The sequence below is a fragment of the Prionailurus bengalensis genome, chromosome D2 (genome assembly GCF_016509475.1).
Source record: "Prionailurus bengalensis isolate Pbe53 chromosome D2, Fcat_Pben_1.1_paternal_pri, whole genome shotgun sequence".
In the NCBI taxonomy this organism is placed as follows: domain Eukaryota; kingdom Metazoa; phylum Chordata; class Mammalia; order Carnivora; family Felidae; genus Prionailurus; species Prionailurus bengalensis.
In genome coordinates, this window is record NC_057351.1 from 46,078,612 (window position 1) to 46,095,361 (window position 16,750).

The window sequence follows — 16,750 nt, forward strand, 5'->3', positions numbered from 1 at the left end:
GAGCCCTTCTGGTGGGCCTGGGTCCCCTCCAGCCTGTCTGCTCCCCCTTCCACGTAAGGAGGGGCTCAGGGAAGGTGTGTGGGCCATTCACCTGCCCAGCAGTGCAGCGACCGGAGCATCTGGTGGGTCCTGAAACTTACACATTGCTGAGGACACAGCATAGACACCTCGGATTGTGGATCATGTTGAAGCTCTGCCCAAATTCCCTCGGATCCCTCTTCCTGTTTTTATGTGCACACCCCCATCCCCGGTACCTTACGGCTTGACTCCCTGGGTTTTCAGGGCTGCAGGCCTGTTTTGGAAGACTGCCCTGGGGTTAAGGGAGACCACTCTGCCCAGCCACTGGGAGGACTAGAAGTACCTGGGTGTGGGAGCCTGAGAGCCGCTGCAGCCTGGTTTCTAGCAGGAAACCACTCTGAGGGGTAAAGAAGTGTATTCACACTTTAAAATCCCAGGAGACTCAGGCTGACACCTCCCTTGATTGGGCTTTGTACCATTCCCTGTCCTGCTCCCTCACCCCCTCTCTGGTGTCTCCTGGGGGCACCTGATTGATAGATTACCTCATGACAATCCTCATCTCAAGGTCTACTCAGGAGAACCCCACCTAACACACCCGATTGCTTTCAGGGCCCTCTGAATAGGCCTGTGGCAGCACTGGTCGTGGGTGGCCGCTGGGCCATCGGGTCCTGGCAGTGCTCACTCAGGTTGGGAAGGCCCTGCAGCCAGCCGGGGAATGCTTCTCCATCTGGAGCTCTGTAAGTGCAGCCCCAAGAGCGTGGACGAGTGGCTGCCCATGAGCTAAAACACAATTGATTTATAAAAGTCAATGGGATTTTAAAGCCAGGCTGGAGAACTAGCAAGATGGCTCACAGAGCGGAATTGATTTAAAGGGTAAGTATTGAGGCTGAAAGATTGATTGAGAGGAGAGGTGAGGTAATGGAAGGGGCGATGTGGAGAGCTGGACAAGACAGTTTCATAACGTTAATGCAATCTGCAGCGGAGGGCGAGGGGGCCTTGTCAGGTCCCTGTGCCGTCTGGGGAATACGGCGCGAGCCTCAGGTGATTTATTACACTAGGGTTCCTCAGTGTCCCCGACTTTTTTTTCCCAACTTGTCACTTAGCATTCTTTCTGGACTCTACTTGGTCATCTGTTCTCTGCTAGGACCCCCATCCGAGGGACCTAGAGAAGCAGCCAGGCCCTCCTAACGGATCTCACTTCAGGGTCCGGAGGACGAAAGACGACAAGGGGTACGTAAGTGACCAGTACTAATTCTAAGAGAGCACAGAGGTGGTCTAGAAAGTTGGGATTTGTTTTCATCGTGATTATTGTAATGATTTTAAGAAATCAATATAAAAGATCACATTCTTGAAAGTTATTTTTATGGGCGCCTGGGTGGCTCAGTCGATTCAGTGTTGGACTTTGGCTCAGGTCATGATCTCACAGTTCGTGAGTTCAAGCCCCGCGTCGGGCTCTGTGCTGACAGCTCGGAGCCTGGAGCCCGCTTCGGATTCTGTATCTCCCTCTCTCTGCCCCTCCCCTGCTCATGCTCTCTCTCTTTCCCTCTGTCTCAAAAATAAATAAAAACATTAAAAAAAATTTTTTTTAAGTTATTTTTATTGGCTCTTGCCGGGTCCGCCTCCCGGCTCAGCTGGTGCTGGTCTTTGGCAAGAGGGCTTGCTCTAAACTTCCATGCGGCACACCCCCTCCGATACGGCTGATCTGGCACTCAGTTACCCACTCGTGGGTGTCTCCTGTGCATCTACCCTGTGCCAGCCCCTGGGGTATGGAGATGAAAAGGCACGCGCCTGCCCTAGCAGAGGTAAAAGGGGGAGCAGAGACACCCAGACGCGAGGTCTCACTGTCACCGCGCCACGTGTCAAGGGAAACAGGAGCAGGAGGGCAGCAGGACCAAGTCGGGCTGGGAGGCTGGGAGACCAGTGGGGAGGCTGAAGCTGGATGAGAGAATGGAGTGAACATGGGAGAGGGTCAGGTGATGCCCCCCGAAACATGCCACTTGATGGTGGCAATACGGCACACTGACTGTTTCGAGGGGCAGGCAACCGGGAAACGGCAAACGCTGAAGGAGCTCTCTTTCCTCCCGCTTCCTGCCTAAATGCAGGGTATAAATTCCCCTTGTAGGTGCCTCCCCCACTCCTGTACCAGGAAGAGGAGAGTGAGACTCGGAACAACTTTATCTACCACACATTTTCTAATCACCATCCGACATTGTCCTGCCCCTGGGTTCAACGGCCTTTCCTCCTGTTACTCTGTCTTCTATCAGTTTAATTAGCAGGACCCTGATGCAGAACTTAAGAGGGTAGAGGAAATGTTTTTCATCCCCTACACTATGGAAGGCCGGGGAAGAAGGGATGTGCCCAGGAGGGGGCACAGGAAGACACACAGGAGGAGAGAGCATGTGGTCAGACCTGGGAATTCTGGCTCCCAGGCTCTTAACACTGACCCTCGCAGGGCCCACATCTCTGTCCTCGAACAGACTCTACCCTAACCCCTCCTGCCTCATGGACCTCCATTAATTTCTAGCTACAAGCTGGACCTCCAAACGCCATCCCACAGCGAGGTCCCTCTTGCTGTGTCTCCTTTGAAGAGGCTGTGCTTTAGCCATCATTGGCGTGGGTCTGGAGTGGAGGTGAGGAGAAGGCCTCTGTGAGCCAGTGCTCTGCCAGGTCTCCAGCTGCACCTCCCACTCATACCCCACACCCTTCTTTTCCAAAGCCAGTGACTGGTCCCCATAGTGGTCATTTTATGCCACATCTCTGCATTTCTGTGCTTGCCGGCCTGCTGAGCCTTGACTCACTCTGGAGGCATCAGTGCAGTTTCCTACCATGTGAAGACGCCCTTAGTAGCTTTTCAAACCAGAGGGGTTGGTTTTCATCCATTCTGCTGCCCCCGGAACTGGCACACACCTTCGGCCAGACATCTCTACGCTGTATTGATTTGCGAGCATCTGATGGCCAGGGATCCCCACGCCCGGATCCCTACACCATAGCACAGAGCCTCTCAATAAACTCGCTGAGTGAATGAACCACCATGAGGCGCGAATCCTCAAGTTCAAAGAAGATGGGAAAGATCAAATCCAAGAGACCTCGTGCCTCTGTAGATGACCTTCTTGGTTTGGGAGAAATCTACCAACAGGATTTCTCTTACCCGCGGCCTGTTTTCATACAACTAAAAAGTTAAAGGACACGGTATCAGTGATTTCATTCCCGTAATCAGAGAAGCGGCAAGCAGCTTGACTCAAAGCACAGAACCACCTTTTGCCTCCTTTTGCCTCCGAGTCTGGCGGTTGGTGTGCAGAGAGGCTGCCTGAGGTCACAGAAAGGGTGGAGAATTTGGAGGCCTGAGGCCCGTTGGCTTCCTGCAGTCCCAGGTTTCCACATAAAATGGGAGCAAAATACAAATCCCATCCACTTCCGAGACTTGGCGAGGATGAAATGAAAGGCACTCTCCAAGTGCTTTGTAAATGGAGAGGCGCTGAATGAATGGTGGTTAGTGCTGTGTTTTATTACCGCTGGCTGAGCCTCTTGGAAACCTCTCTCTTCTCTCTGCACCTTGTCCCAGAGCAGCTGGCCCCAGCCTTGCTACCTCCAGTTCTGTTAAGATCAGCAGGCCATTCACCAGGAGCCTGGGATCGGGGGAGTCAATGTAATTCAGTATCGATTATAAATTTCATTTCTGTCTGCCTACAGGCCATTAGCTTAGATCAATATATTCTCTACCCATGGTTAAGTAATCATTGAGGCTGTTGATGATTTCAGCAGAGTCAGGGCATGTCTCTGGCTGTCTGGCTAGGGGGGCCCAAGGCAGTCTTCTGGCCCAGGCCTACCTAACCCTGTCTTGCCAATAAATCATTTATTCCTACTTTCAGACAGTAAGGTTAGGGTCCGTTCTCTAGTTCTCTGGGGCCAGAAGTTCAGCCTGAAGTTCCTCTGGCCCAGCATCTGGTAGCGTCCCGTGTCCTAAGAGTGCTGGTGTTATGAACTTCGGGCATCTTCCATGGGGCATAGACCTCAGTTTTCCTCTCAGCTGGTATTCTGGGCAGAGAGGCAGTCGGAGAAAGGAGGGCTGGGTTCACAGTGCATCTCTCCAGGACACAAGCTGTCCACTTCATCTCCTGGCATGTGGACCTCAGGCAGCAACAGACTGGCACTCTGGGGGCTGGAGCAGTGACCGGAAGCAGGGAACCTAACTGGTCGTGGCTGAGTGCTCTGAGTAGATGTGTTCTGACAACAGCCCTGTTGCCCCCTCACATCTTCTGCAGTTGGCAGACGGGAAACACCATTGCTCCCCGAGCGTTTGCTGGACATCAGCTCCTTCTCTGCCCTCAGTCACTCCCCGCAGACACACTGCCTACACTGCAACAAGCCTCACTGTCTAACGCTCCATCCGGGCACATCACTCCCTTGTTTAAAGCCCGACCTGGATGTAGAAAGGGCCCATTCCCCAGGCTGCATCACCTTTCCCCCCTTGCCTTTCTGCACTGCAGCCATACCCAGGGGCTCACGGCTTGACCAGCACATGTGCCTCTGGGTCTTGACCCATGAGGAGGCCCTCTCTGCAGGGGATGGCTTTCCTTTCCTGATGCCTGGAGAGAGCCCTACTGCAGAAATAGGAAGTGCTCAATGAGGTTCAAGAGCCTTTGGGTTTTGAACACAATTTTTTTGAATATTTATTTTTGAGAGAGAGAGAGAGAGAGAGAGAGAGCACGCACATGAGTGGGGGAGGGGCAGAGAGAGAGGGAGACACAGAATCCAAAGCAGGCTCCAGGCTCTGAGCTGTCAGCACAGAACACGACACAGGGCTCAAACCCACCAACCGTGAGATCATGACCTGAGCCAAAGTAGGACACTTAACCGACTGAGCCACCCAGGTGCCACTGGAGCCTTTGGGTTTTGAATCCCAGCACTGCCCCTCCTGGCTGCCAGTTCTTTCATCTCTCTGGGACTCAGTTTCCTCATCTGAAAAATGGGGCAACAGTGGTCTCTCACTAGGAGTCTTTTGAAGACGAAAGGAGATTTCACACATGGGACACAATGGGACATTAAAATGGGCGCTCCAACAGGACACGGAGACTCAAGAGATGCGACATTCCAGATGAGGGCCAGACCAAGAAACACACGCTCAAAGAGGTGGGTGAAAATCAGTTATGCGGCCCTGAGGATGGATGCGGAAATACTGAAGTGGTCCTGCATTTTGCAAACGAAAGTGACCGTGGGGCACGTCATTGCCCAGAAGTGGCCAGGGTTGTCACAGGGCCGTACCCAAGCAGGGACGGGGGAGGACTTGACTCCCCGGTCTGGTGGAGGGCCCAAAGAAAGTTGCTTCATGAGTTGTGCCTGTTCTAAAGCAGGGTTACATAAGCTCAACAGACACGAGCGCTGGTCACTGCTATTAAGTAGTTGTCAGCGCGTGAGATTAAATATACGTCTGACCCCTAAAGCGAGCAGGGAGGGAAGGTATCTGAGGCTGCGGTATTCCAGCTGGCTAATTTTGTCAGAAATATGGTGCACTGAAACAAAATAGCAGCCAACGCTGGAATTCCTCGGAATCAGCAGGCGGATGGGGACAGGCCCGCCTGGACTGACCACACACCTTTGCATCCGGGGCCAGCACCGTTGCACCGCCTCGTGAGACACTTCTACAGGATACCCACGCTCTCATCCCATCTGACCCGGTTCCTCCTCCTTCTTTACTAGCCTGCTGCGCAGCCAGGGTGTCTTTGAGCTGAACAAATCTGAGACACAGCAGGACCAAATGGGTGACATGACCACATCTTCTGTTTTGGCCCCGGGACCCGGCGTTAGCACAGTGAATACCATGGAAACGGGTGCTTCTGAGGGATCAGGTACACTCCCATCACTGGAGCCCAAGCTTCTCAGTGACCCCACCCAGCCTCCACCTCTGGACATGGCTCTATTTGGGGGAAGGAGCCTTCTTGAGCCTCAGGGTCCTGTGTTTAAGCTGCTTTGGATCTTACTAGTTGTGTGATTTTGAGCATTTTACTTAAATTATTCTGCTTCCATTTTCTCCCTTGACTCATAGGCACATTCTGAACACTCAACACACATTTTCTGACTTTCCTTCCTTCCTTAAAGAAGAAAGTGGAAAGGCTATCTGTGGCCTTTGATGTGTCAGTAACGAGAGAGTCATATCCTATGATTCTATTTACATGAAATTTAAGAATATGCAAAACCACTCCATGGTGATAGAAATTGGAAGAGTGTCTGGTTGTGAGGAGGGTGAGGCGGTATGGGAAGAGAGGAGGGAACTTTCTGAGGTTAAAAGAAAGACTGAGTTAAGCGTCTGACTCTTGGTTTCAGCTCAGGTCATGGTCTCACAGTTTGTGGGTTCGAGCCCCACATCGGGCTCTGTGCTGGCAGCTCAGAGCCTGCCTGGGATTCTTTCTCTCTTGCCCTCTCTCTGCCCCTCCCTTGCTTGCTCTCTCTCCCACTCTCTTTCAAAAGAAAGAAAGAAAGAAAGAAAGAAAGAAAGAAAGAAAGAAAGAAAGAAAGAAAAAGAAAGAAAGACTCTGTATCTTGATCTGGGTGGTGGTCAGATCTATACACTTAAGATTTGCACATATTACTGTACATAAATTATGCTTTGATTCTAAAAATGAGGAAAATATTAGAAATGAACAATGAAAATCCTAGAATAAACAGTATTCAAAAAATCTGGCTGCAATGTCCTTTGAGGCCACTGTTGTTCAAAGATCCCCAAATTGGAATTTTATTTCGTCTGACCAGGTGCCTGGAGCTTGTCCTAGGCATTTGGTTCATCTGGGGGCCTCTGCAATTTCATTTCAGTTCTGAGAAAACTTCCAGAGGGAGAGACAGGAGAGAATCCAGGCTTCTGTGTGGGGTAGAAGACCCAGCCAGTAGTGGAGAACGTCTAGGCTTGGGCACCTGAACCCTTAGGGAAGGTGACAGCTGTGATCTATGGGTCCAGGGCCTGACCTAGGACAAGGAGACTGCTGGACGAGTCTATCGTGGCCTCCCTTCTGCACCACAGGCTACTGTCTGTGAGGCCTCCAGTCCCCGCCGGAGCTCTGGCCCACACCCTGGTCCCACTCTCCAGAAAGTGTTCTCATATACCACCTCCCTGACCCCTCTCCTAGCCCTCCATCCCTCTCTCTGAGTCTCAGACAAAGCCAGATACTGCATCACTTAAATAGGTTACTGTCCCTTTGCTGGCCCACTCTCAGGGCCCTGAAGGTGTTCTGTCTTGGGGAGTCTTCAGCTGACGAGCCTGGGCAGGGGGCAACATGGAGTCACCATGGGCATATCCTGGAAGGCCACACCATTCAGAACCAAGCGCTCACATTCTGAACCAAGCGGCCAGAGGTCTGTGAACCCCATGGCCATCCCTTGAGAGCAATCCTCCAGTTCGAACGGGTGCGAGGTTACGTGACCTCTGGGCTATCACTCCTCAACCACATCTCAAGTAGTCCTACAAGCCGTGGTGTGAAACCTGGCAGTCTCCTGTCCTTCCATCACCTTCCATTCCCCAACCCCCCAGAGGCAGTCACTTCTATCCTTTTTAGTTTGATCTTTTTGGTATTTACCTCTCATTTCTAACAGTATTCATTTATTGACACTTTATTTTCTCGATTTCCCCCATCTAGTTAATGAACACGTCCATCACATTACATATTTATCTTTTTTTTTTTTTGGTGGGGTGGGGGGGATACATATCAACTCTACTCTGCTAGCAAATTTCAATTATACAAATAGTGTTACTGACGATGCCGCCATGTTTTACATTAGATCCTCAGACCTTGGTCCATCTTATAGCTGAAAGTTTGTACCCTTTTAGTAAACTTTCCCTATTCACCCCTCCACCCCTACCCCACAGTCCCTGGTAACCACTTTTCTACTCTCTGTTTCTATGAGTTTGCCATTTTTAGTTTCCCCATAGAAGTGATACTGTGCAGTATTTGTCTTCGTCTGTCTGGCTTCACTTAGCATAACATTCTTGGGATCGGTCTATTTTGTCACAAATAGCAGGATTTCTTTCTTTCTCATGGCTGAATAATATTCCATTGTGTCTATATATACATCACATCTTTTTTGTCCACTAATCCCCTGATGGACACTTAAGGTTGTTTGTATGTCTTGACTCTTATAAATAATGCTGCAATGAATATAGGAGTGCAGATATCCTGCTGATATCCTGTTTTCATTTCCTTTTGGATATAGGCCCAGAAGTGGGATTGCTGGATCATATGGCAGTTCTATTTTTAATTTCTGGAGGAACCTCCATGCTGTTTCCCACAGTGACTGCACCAATTTCCATTCCCATCAATGGTGCACCAGGGTTTCCTTTTCTCCCTTGAGATATCTCACTTGAGATAATATATCCTTGTTATCTTTTTTTTTTTATTTTTACTTTTTTTACGATAGCCATTCTAACAGGCATGAGGTGCACTGTGACATCTGCATTTCCCTCGCCTTAGTGATGTTGAACACCTTTTCACGTACCTGTTGGCCATTATATGTCTTCTTTGGAAAAATGTCTACTCAGTTCTGCCCATTTTTAAATAGAATTGTTTGGGTTTATTATTATTATTATTTTTTGCCATTTAGTGGTGTGAATTCTTTATATATTTTGGATATTGACCCTTTAGCAGGGATATGATTTGCAAATATTTTCTCCCATTCTGTAGGCTGCCTTTTCATTTTGTTGATGGTTTCTTTTGCTGTGCAGAAGCTTTTTAGTTTGATGTGGTCCCACACATTTATTTTTGGTTTTGTTCCCTCTGCTTTTGGTGTTAAATTAAAAAAAAATCATCACCAAGACCAAGGTCAAGGAGCTTACCACCTATGTTTTCTTCTAGGAGTTTTTATGGTTTCAGGTCTTAATTAAAGTCTTTAATCCATTTTGAATTGATTTTTCTATAGTATAAGATAATGGTACAGTTTTATTCTTTTGCATGTGACTGTCTAATTTTCCCAACACCCTTTATTGAAGAGACTGTTTTTTCCTCATAATATATTCTTGGCTCCTTTGTCATAAATTAATTGACCATATATGCTTGGGTTTATTTCTGGGCTTTCTATCCTGTTTCACTGACCTATGTTTTCATGCCAAGTCACTTCGTGATTTTTCTTTTTTAACTATTATTTGTTGTCTTCTTGCTATGGAAAGTGAAGATTTTATTTCTTTCACTCTCCTGTCCCTACCAGACATACACACCCACTCCATTTTCCCAATATAGTTATATTATAATTTGGTTTGATCAGCATGCCAAATTTGCATTGTTAATTTGCACTGTGCAATTGATAGTCCCAATTGAGCTATGTAGTATACTGTAACAATTTTTCTTTTCACACATCACTTTTTGCTTTCCTTGGAGTTCATAATTGTCTTTTTTTTTTTGCTTAGTTTTCTACTACATATTATTAATTCAACCTTAAATATTCCAACAACTGTCTAAATTCAGTCTCCATGTGTTCATAGGCTGTGGGCATCTACTTAAAAATATCACGGCGACACCAAAAAAGCAAATAACCCAATAAAAAAATGGGCAGAAGGCATGAACAGACATTTTTTCCTATGAAGACATACAGATGGCCAACAGACACACGAAAAGATGCTTAACATCACTCCTCAGGGAAATATAAATCAAAATCACAATGAGCTATCACCTCACACATCAGAATGGTTAAAATCAAAAACACAAGAGACAAACAGTGTTGGCAAGGATGTGGAGAAAAAGGAAACCTCGTGCATTGTTGGTGGGAATGCAAACTGGTATAGCCACTGTGGAAAGCAGCGTGATGTGTCCTCAAAAATATAAAAATAGAATTACCCTATGATCCAGTAATTCCACTGCTGGGTATTTATCCAGAGAAAATAAAAACACTAATTTGAAAAGATACATGCAGCCCTGTGTTTATTTCCGCATTATTCACAATGGCCAAGATATGCAAGCAACCCAAGGGTCCATCGATACATGAATGGATAAAGAATGGGATGTTACTCGGCCATAAAAAAGAATGAAATCTTGCCATCTGCAACAACAAGGATGGAACTAGAGTATATAAATGCTAAGGGAAAGACGTCAATCAGAGAAAAACAGATACCATGTGATCTCACTCATATGTGGAATTTAAGAAACAAAACAAATGAACCAAGGAAAAAAGAGACAAGCAAAAACCCAGACTCTTAAATATAGAGAACAAACGGGTGGTTGCCAGAGGAAAAGTGGGTGAGGGGAAAGGATGATAGGGGAAGGGGATTAAGAGGACACTTGTCGTGATGAGCACTGAGTCACGTTATAAAATTGTTGCATCACTGTATTCGACATCTGAAACCAATATAACACTGTATGTTAATTACATTGGAATTAAAATAAATACAAATAAATCACTGCATCTTATTACTCAAAGAATCTATAGCTCCGCTGGGGACAGGCAGTGCTATCTTCAGTGGTCTTTGGGTGGTGTGGATCCCTACACTGGGTTGGGGAGGGAGCTCAGAAGCCTCGGCACCAGACAGACATGAATACCAAGGCCACCACTTGCTGGCAGGGCACCCGTGATTCTCCTTCCACATCTGTTCACATGGGAGCACTGACGCCTCATCATAGTATAGTTATGAGAATTACGTAAGTGTAGTGGAGACTCCTCGAGCTTGGAGGACACGCAATAAATGCTGGCTTACTTTCCTGTGGGGAGAATCGAGAACAATGAGGCCACTGAAAGTCCTTCATTTCATAGAGCTCTCTCGCTCCATCCCCAAAGTACTGACCAGGCTCTGCACATTCATCAAGGCTCCCAAGACATTGATACGCTTGCTAACAAAGATAGCTAAAGGTGCTGTAGCGTGGCTCATTAGTTTAATGATTTCCTCTAAAAGAAAGAGCCTCTTTAATAGCAACATCAATTTTATTCTGAAATATTCTAAACAAAGGCAGAAACTCTAAGAGAAAATATTGACAGAACGATCACATAAAAACTAAGAACTTCCGTATATCTGGGGGGAAGACCTAATATAAACGTAAAAGGCAAGCAACAAATTGGGAAAATATTTGAACGTATAAGTCAGTCAAAGGAAGGGCTGACTTTCCTTTTTTTTTTTTAAGTTTATTTACTTTGAAAGAGATAGAGGGAGAGAGAATGAGCAGAGGAGGGGCAGAGAGAGGGGGTCAGAGGATCCAAAGTGGGCTCCATCCTAACAGCAGAGAGCCCAATGTGGGGCTCAAACTCACAAACTGTGAGATCATGACCTAAGCCAAAGTCAGACACTTAACTGACTGAGCCACCCAGGCGTCCAGGAGGGGCTGACTTTCCTAAGGACCCGGATCAGTTAGGGCAGAGTGCTTCAGCCTCCCAGACTAATGCTTTCTCTACCACTCATTCATTCATTCATTCATTCACTCAAAATATATGTATTTAGTGTCCTTCAGATGCCTGGCATTGAAGTATAATGATATTCAAAACCAGAAACGGTTCCTGCCCTCAGGACACTCACAGTCCAGTGGAGTGACAGATAGCCATCAGAAAATCCCACCTGGAAGCGTACAACTATAATCCAAGGTAAATGCTGTAAAGAAAGGAGAGCATGTTTGGAGGCGAGGGAAATAAAAGCAAAAAAGAACTACTGGGGCCTCATCAAGATAAAAAGCTTCTGCACAGCGAAGAAAACAATCAACAAAACTAAAAGGCAACCGATGGGCTAGGAGAAGACATTTTCAAATGACATATCAGATAAAGGGTTAGTATCCAAAATCTATAAAGAACTTACCAAACGCAACACCCAAAAAATAAATGATCCAGTGGAGAAGTGGGCAGACGACACGAATAGATACTTTTCCAAAGAAGACATCCAAATGGCTAACAGACACACGAAAAGATGCTCAACATCGCTCATCATCAGAGAAATTCAAATCAAAACCACAATGAGATACCACCTCATACCTCAGAATGACTAAAATTAACAACTCAGGAAACAACAGGTGTTGGTGAGGATGTGGAGAAAGGGGAACCTTTTCGCACTATTGGTGGGAATGCAAGCTGGTGCAGCTGCTCTGGAGAGCAGTATGGAGGTTCCTCAGAAAGTTGAATATAGAACTACCCTATGACTCAGCAATTGCACTACTAGGTATTTATTCAAAAGATACAAAAAAGCGGATTCAAAGGGGCACGTGCACCCCAATGTTTATAGCAGCACTATTGATAATAGCCAAATTAATGGAAAGTGCCCAATGTCCACCATCTGATGAATGGGTAAAGAAGATGTGGCACACACACACACACACACTGGAGTATTACTCAGCCATCAAAAAGAATGGAATCTTGCCATCTGCAACAGCATGAATGCAACTAGAGTGTATTATGCTAAGCAAAATAAGTCAGAGAAAGACAAATACCAAGTGATTTCACTCATACTTGGAATTTAAGAAACACAACGAACGAACACAGGGGAAGGGAAGGAAAAATAAGATAAAAATAGGGAGGGGGACAAACCATAAGAGACTCCTAAATACGGAGAACAAACTGAGGGTTGCTGGAGGGGTTCTGGGTAGGGGTAGGCTAAATGGGCAAGGGGCATTAAGGAAGACACCTTCTGGGATGAGCACTGGGTGTTATATGTAAGTGATGAATCACTAAATTCTACTCCTGAAACCAATACTACACTGTATGTTAACTAACTTGAATTTAAATAAATGTTAAAAAAAGAAAGAAAGGAGAGCATGCAGCAGAGGACCTAGCTGAGATTGGAGAGTATGGGAGGACTTCCCTGGCTCAAGTCCTCAAGTGAGGACTTCCCTTCCCTTATTTGAATCGATAGCTGAGAGTGAGTAGGAGTCCAGGAGAGTGTGTGTGTGTGTGTGTGTGTGTGTGTGTGTGTGTGTATGCCTGCGTGTGTGTGTGCATGTGTGTGTAGAAGGGAGAGAGAGAGAGAGACAGAGAGAGAGAAGGGAGAGGCATTCCAGGCAGAGAAAATGGCATGCTAAGGCCCTGTGGTAGGAGGCCCATGGGACAGTTGAGGAACAGGAAGAAGGCCAGTGTGGCTGGAGCCTGGAGAGTGAGAGGAGTCTGGAGGGGTGGCCACCGGTTAGACTGTAAGAGGGGCCTTGTGGGCCATGGTAAAGGCTTTGGCTCTTAACCTACAGAGCAATGCAGAAGTCCAAGCTGGGGCTAGGGGAAGAGGCCGGAGGTGAGTTTATGGCTGGATATACACTTGAAAAGATAGCTCTGGCTCTGAAGTGGAGAATGGATGAGGTGGGTGAGAGTGAGGCAGTCTTATTGGTATAGTCCAGGTGAAAGATGATGACGGCTGCAGGTGGGTGATGGCACGAGGATGAGTGAGACAGGCCGAGTCCAGAGCTCTTTGGGAGGTAAAGTGACAGGTCTGCGTCCCATCCCTCATCCTAGTAAACTAGGGCGAGGCCAGAACAACAAGCCTCGAGCAAGACTGACAGAACATCCCGATGTCTGAAGACGCAACCCCATTACAGTGGGATTTCAGAAAGGCGAACAATCTGGAGCCAGCTGGGGCTGCATGGCGGTCAAGTATTTGGGGGCTCTGTTCTGCCTACGGCTGGAGAGGTGGGGAGACAGACCTGGTTCTAACCAGGTGTTCCCAGGGGCTGTGTGAGCAGAGGAGGGAGTGTGCACAGAATGTGGTAGTGGGTCTGAGCTACGGCACGAGGCTCTGCTGCTCCTCCTCTCCTATTCCCAGAGGAGAAGGCACCTGCCTTATGCTTTTATTTTCTGTCTTGAAAAAGAAATGGCAACTTTTAGTGTCACAAAACACACAGACTTGTAACTTGCTCCATTGTATATGTAATAAATTCATGGGGTTTTAATGAATTTATCTTATTTTTCTTCTGGGAAAAGTGGCAAGGGCAGGGTAAGCTCTCTCTTCGATTCCCACTCTGGGAATATGGAAATGGGCATCAGGGGAGGAAGAGCTTGCTGGGGCAAGGCGACAGGGAAGGGCCCCTGGAAGGGACCTCTGGAGCCAGGCGGGGAGCAGGGAGCCACCCCTGGTTCCAAATAGCCTGGGCTCACTTCAACAGGCCATGACTAGCTAGGATGAGTCTGAACTGGTCCTAAGCAAGCAATGGCAAGCTAAAATCACATACTGTATTAATGGCCACTTTATGCTGATTTGAGCCAATCTGGACAGCTTTCCTGAAGTCAGTCTGAATTGTGTGATGCACTTAAAACTAAGCACAATATTTGAATCCACTGGCCTATTTAGAGCCTCTTCCAGCTAGCTTGGGTGCCTCTCTATTTTATGAATTATTACTGTCCTCTTATGTATATGCTGGTGTGCAAGCGTGCGTGTGTGTGTGCGTGTGCGTGTGTGTGTGTGTCCCATGTTGATATCTGCCTCTTCTGCCTCTAATTTCTTGGAAAGTGAGCTCCATCAGGGCATGACAGAGGGCCAAACTTAGCTCTATATGCAAGTTAAGTGACCGTAGGCACTCCCTCAGAGGTTCTCATTCTTGACGTTTCCCCCCTCCATAGGAAAGAGACCTGAGGACAGCTTTCAGGTGTTGGCAGCCTTTGCCAACAGGGCTGGCCTGGATGGGGGCCTGCCAGGAAGTTAACAGCCCACTTGACTCTGAAGAAGGGTGCCTGGGAAGACCCTCTCTGTAGAGCAGCCTTTTGGCCAGACCCCAGAGGCTTCTGAGCTGGCTGAGGCTGATTTTATTAACTATCCCCAAAAGCAACCCCAGTTTTTTTCATGCAACCCAGTGTACCCACATAGTGGCACAGCCTGGAAGGATATCTGGAATACCAACAGTCTGGAGCAGTCTGGACAAGGCAATGTCTGGATATCAAGTGCTGTGATTTGCATAGTATGCTTGCTGTGTTTATAACATGTATCCTGCCCAGCTCCGAACAGGTTCAATGGAGATGAATTTTGATGTAAGTTCTTCTTTCTACCACAGCCCAATTTCTTTAAGGTGTGCACAGGTACACACACACACACACACACACACACACACACACACACATACACACACACATTCTGGTCTGTATTGCTCCAGAAACGTCCTTAGGGGGGTTATTCCCTAACAAACTGCAAGCCTGACCCTGCATCATCCAATTCCGGACCTGGTCTCTGGCCTCATGCTGTGCCTGCTGCCCCTCCCTGCCCCCAGCTTCAGCCTCCTATTCCTGTGTGCCCCTCCCCTCCCACAGCGCCTGAACATGCTGTTCCTCACCTAGAAGGCAGCCTCTACCTTCCACCATTCTTTGCCTAGTTAGTTCCCTGTCATTTCCCAGCTTACGGCTCAAGTACCACTTATTTCCTCTGGATGCTACGTTTGTAGTATATGCTCTTAGAATGCTTCTTATCATAGTTTATGATCATACATGTTTGTGGGTAAGTAGTTAGCTGACACGCGGTACCATAAAAGTCATCTTTTAACATATCTCACCAGATAATATCATCCAGCAGAGTGTCCCTCCACCTTAGCATTTTGGAACAACCAAAAATGTCTCCAGACGATGCCAAAGGTCCCCTGCGGGGTGGCACAAAATCATTCCTGGCTGAGAACCGCTGACCTAGGACAACTCTGTAAGAAGTTCGGGATTTCAAAGGCTGGCTTCCTGAGAGCCCCTTTGCTGAAGCCCCGATCTCTTTCTAGACCAGTACGGTGTGATAGAAATATAATGTGAGCCATATAGGGTTTACAATTGTAATTGTAAATGTTCTAGTGGCTGCTTTAAAAGAAAGTAAAAAAAAAAAAAACGGGTGAAATTAAATGTAATGCTGTATTTTATTTAACCCAATATATCCAAAATGTTGTCATTTCAGCATGTACTCAATATAATCATTATTAAGATACTTTACATTCTTTTTTTCTGCCAAGTCATCAAAATCGAGTGTGTGTTTTTCTCAATTTGGACTAGCCATATGTCAAAGGCTCAACAGCCACATCTGGCCAGTGGCTAGCACATTAGACAGGTGGGAGGACAGACTTAAGTTTTCTCAAAGTGCATGCATGGCCTGGCCCAACCCTTTAATTGGTCACTAGATTGCACTCCCACCCCTCAGCAGAGCCATGCACAGCCTGTTTTGCCCACCAGGGTCCACAGGTTATCATCCATTTGGAGCACCCCTTGGAAGAGTCCTGACAGTTGTGACCATGCTCTGTAAGGCCAGCCCATCCAGTAGTCATCTGTTAGAAGCTAATGAGATGGGTGTGTTGCCCATGAGTTCACGGGGGGCTGGAGGGTCCCTGTCACTCACACACACACATGGGGAGAGACACGCTGTTTCCAAGCTCCCCAGGCAGGTATTCGACCCACCTCTAAACCACCTGTCCTCATAGTCATTGCTCATAAGGGAGGCTCAGCCCTCCCCAAACACTGGCCACCTTTTCAGGCACATTCTATTTTCTTAAATGATAGATGTTCTCATCTAAAATGACACTCTGGCCAAGAAGTTGCTATCCCTAGGAAGATGCTGTTCCTAGTCCTGGGACTTGTCCTGAGTCTCCAAGCCACTCTGCAGGGACATGGGCTGGCTGGGGCAGTGGCCGAGTCCTGCAAGATCATCCCTGCAAGGTTCTCCAGACTGCCATCTCTTACTTATCTCTAAGTTTCTGCCCTCACACCCTCATCTCCAGGCTGTGCAGCTTCCTAGGCGTTCTCCCCATGGGACCTGCATGAGGAATTGCTTCCTGCAGCCCAGCCCAGGTGGCTCCTTCAGGCTCTACAGAACACCCTCCCAGGCCACAGGAATGAGGGTTCTCACTTGGAC

The 16,750-nt window shown here is 47.5% G+C and overlaps 1 protein-coding gene across 7 annotated transcripts in view; it reads right to left on the reverse strand.

Annotated features, from left to right (window-relative positions):
• The window catches only part of ARHGAP22 (Rho GTPase activating protein 22), a 171,290-nt gene that overhangs the window by 124,598 nt on the left and 29,942 nt on the right, over positions 1-16,750 (reverse strand). The gene's annotated exons all lie outside the window — the stretch shown is intronic.